The sequence below is a fragment of the Chiloscyllium plagiosum genome, unplaced genomic scaffold, assembly GCF_037043375.1.
Source record: "Chiloscyllium plagiosum isolate Xiang-an unplaced genomic scaffold, Cpla_swu_hap1 HiC_scaffold_18, whole genome shotgun sequence".
Taxonomy (NCBI): Eukaryota; Metazoa; Chordata; class Chondrichthyes; order Orectolobiformes; family Hemiscylliidae; genus Chiloscyllium; species Chiloscyllium plagiosum.
This window is the reverse complement of record NW_028270156.1, coordinates 92,037,567-92,040,347: the sequence shown is the minus strand read 5'-3', so window position 1 is coordinate 92,040,347 and position 2,781 is coordinate 92,037,567. Positions and strand designations below refer to the sequence as shown.

Here is a 2,781-nt window from a genome sequence, read left to right as displayed (position 1 = left end):
ACATTATGAAGGTTAACATAAAACAAATAACTGCAGTTGCTGGAAATCTGAGCCCAAAACGAACATTGTTTGCAGAACGCAGCAGGACTGGCAATATAAACGTCGACTTTCCTGCTCTTCGTATGCTGCCTGACCTGCTGTGCCTTTCCAGCATCACTCTGATCTAAAATCTGGTTTCCAGCATCTGCAGTCCTCACTTTTGCCTAGTTCCTTCAGTGTCGCTGGTTCCCAATTCAAGAACTCCATCTTTAGCGGTTTCATGTCTGTACCTCCATGCTGAGGAGTTGAAGAGTGAAGAAAAGTAACTCACCCCCTCCATCTCTGGGGTAATTAGGGACTGAAAATGAATCGTGTCACATTGAAATGTATCTACATGCGACTTAATCTTTGTCTTTATTGGGAACCATCTCTTTCATTGTAACCATCAGGAAAGAACATTTCGTTCACCAGAAAAAGAAATGAATATGTCAATAACCTTTGTTTGCTTCAGGTCTAGGAATACTCAGATCAATAGCTCCCTTGCTTACCTCTGCTGGTCATGTTCGCAAAGAGATCGAGCAAATTGCCAATTGTGATTTTCCTTTCAATACATAAATTTGACTCAGTTTGGCTTCAAATATCTTTTCCTACCTTTGTGCTTTTCTTCTTTTACATTGGTGTCTCGCACCTTACAAATGACAGCAAAGGTATGAAAGGAGATGGAAGCATTTAGCTCATCAAGTCAGCGACAGCTTTCAATGAGATCACGGCTGATTTGGTCAATGCTCAACAAAGCATCGCCGTCTGAAGTCATGGCCGAGTGGTTAAGGCGGTGGATTCGAAATCCATTGGGGTTGCCCCACGTGGGTTCGAATCCTGCTGACTGCGTTCTGTATGCTTTCCTGCTGGAATAATTTTCGTTCAAAATTCAGAAAACCTATTTTGCAAACCAGGCCGGTAATTTGATTAGACTTGGGAAACTGGAGTTCTTCATCAGAAATGTTCCATTTTTTAAAACATTATCTCTGTTTCACTTTCCAGATACACTGCTCGACACATCGGGTTTCTGCAGTTGTTATTGAACGTCCTGAGCAGAAGTGCTGTTTTTCATTAGATTCCTTTAATCCCTGTCCACTGTTCTCTGACTCGGGTCAGTGGCAACAATTCCTCCTGCTCGTCAAAGTGCTCATTCCCCACCGCTCCCTCTCCCATCATTACAAACAACTGCAGGAAATTGCTACTTAACCATCTTTGTTCCAAAGTGAAACTCACCAGCCTCGGGAATCTCTCCACCAAACGGGGCTTCTTATCCCTGGACATGGTGCAAGCCAGAAGCTTGTGAAGAGATACTGTGAAAATATTGTCAGTTGGAGAAATGTTTAGGAAGCAAACCATATAATTTAGACTCCAGCTTTGGAAATCTTGAGAAACACTTTGGGAAATGGAATCAGAGGAGGATCAGAAATGTGAACTGTCGGACCGAGTAGAGGACGGGACATTGACTTTGATGTTCTCGGGACAGGAACTGATCTGAGACATTGAAAGAATTCTCGCTCCCGTACGTGAGGAATGCAAACTTCATCTGGACTGTGGAACAATGAAAAACTCTGGAATACTCAAGACAATATCCAAATATTGACTGGGATCACTACAGTACGAGTACTATAGATGGGTCAGTTTTTGTCCAGTGTGTGCAGGACGGCTTCCTGACACAGTATGTAGACATGCCTTCAAGGGACGAAGCCACTTTCGATTTAGTACTGGGTAACGAGCCTGGCCAGGTTTTAGATTCGGAAGTAGGTGAGCACTTTGGAGACAGCAATCACAATTCTCTCAGGTTTACTTTCGTGATAGAAAGGGATAGGTGTACTCCACGGAGCAAAAGTTTCAGCTGGTGGAAGGGAAATTACGATACAATGAGGTAAGATTTAGGAAGCGTAGAATGGGGTAGGAAACTGCAGGGGGTGAGCACATTAAAAACGTTGAGCTTATTCAAGGAAAAGCTCCTGTGTGTGTACCTGTCAGGCAGGGAGGAAGATATAGAATGCGTGAGCCGTGGTTTATTAAGGAAGTGGAATCCCTGGTCAAGAAGAACAAGAAGTCTTATGTTAGGAAAAAATGTGAAAACACAGTTAGATTGCTCGACGGTTACAACGATATCAGGAAAGACCTACAAAGGGAGCTGTGAAGAGCCAGGAGGAGACATGAGAAATTGTTTGCAGTTAGGATCAGGGTTATGCCTAAGGCTTTCCATTGCTATGTCAGGAATAAAAGAATGACGAGAGTGAAATTTGGGACAATCAAGGATAATAGTGGGAAGTTGAGTGTGGAGTCAGAGGAGATAGGGGAAGCACTAAATAAATATTTTTCGACTGTGTTCGCTATAGAAAATGAAAATGTTGGCAAGGAAGATACATAGATACTTGCGTCTAGACTAGAAGAGATTGAGGTTCACAAGGAAGAGATATTAGAAATACTGCAGAGTGTGAAAATAGATAAGTCAGCTGGGCCGGGTGTTTTCTGTCCTAGGATCCTCTGGTAAGCAAGGGAAGAGATTGATGAGCATTTGGCATTGATCGTCAGGAATAATGCCTGTGGAATGGGGCATAGCTTATGTTGTTTCCTTGTTCAAAAAGTCTCTAAGAGACAACCCTGGTAATTACAGACCAGTGAGTATCACTGCTGTTGTTGGTAACGTGTTGGAAAAGGTTATTATAGATAGGATTTATGACCATCTAGAAAAGAATAATCTGATCAGGGACAGTCAGCACGGTTTTGTGATGGGTAGGCCTTGCCTAACGA

The 2,781-nt window shown here is 42.8% G+C and overlaps 1 non-coding gene across 1 annotated transcript; it reads left to right on the top strand.

The window, feature by feature from the left end:
- Positions 1-785: 785 nt before the first annotated feature.
- trnas-cga (transfer RNA serine (anticodon CGA)) lies at positions 786-867 on the top strand. Its single transcript has one exon. It is a non-coding gene; the product is annotated as a tRNA-Ser (tRNA).
- The last annotated feature ends 1,914 nt before the right edge of the window (positions 868-2,781 follow it).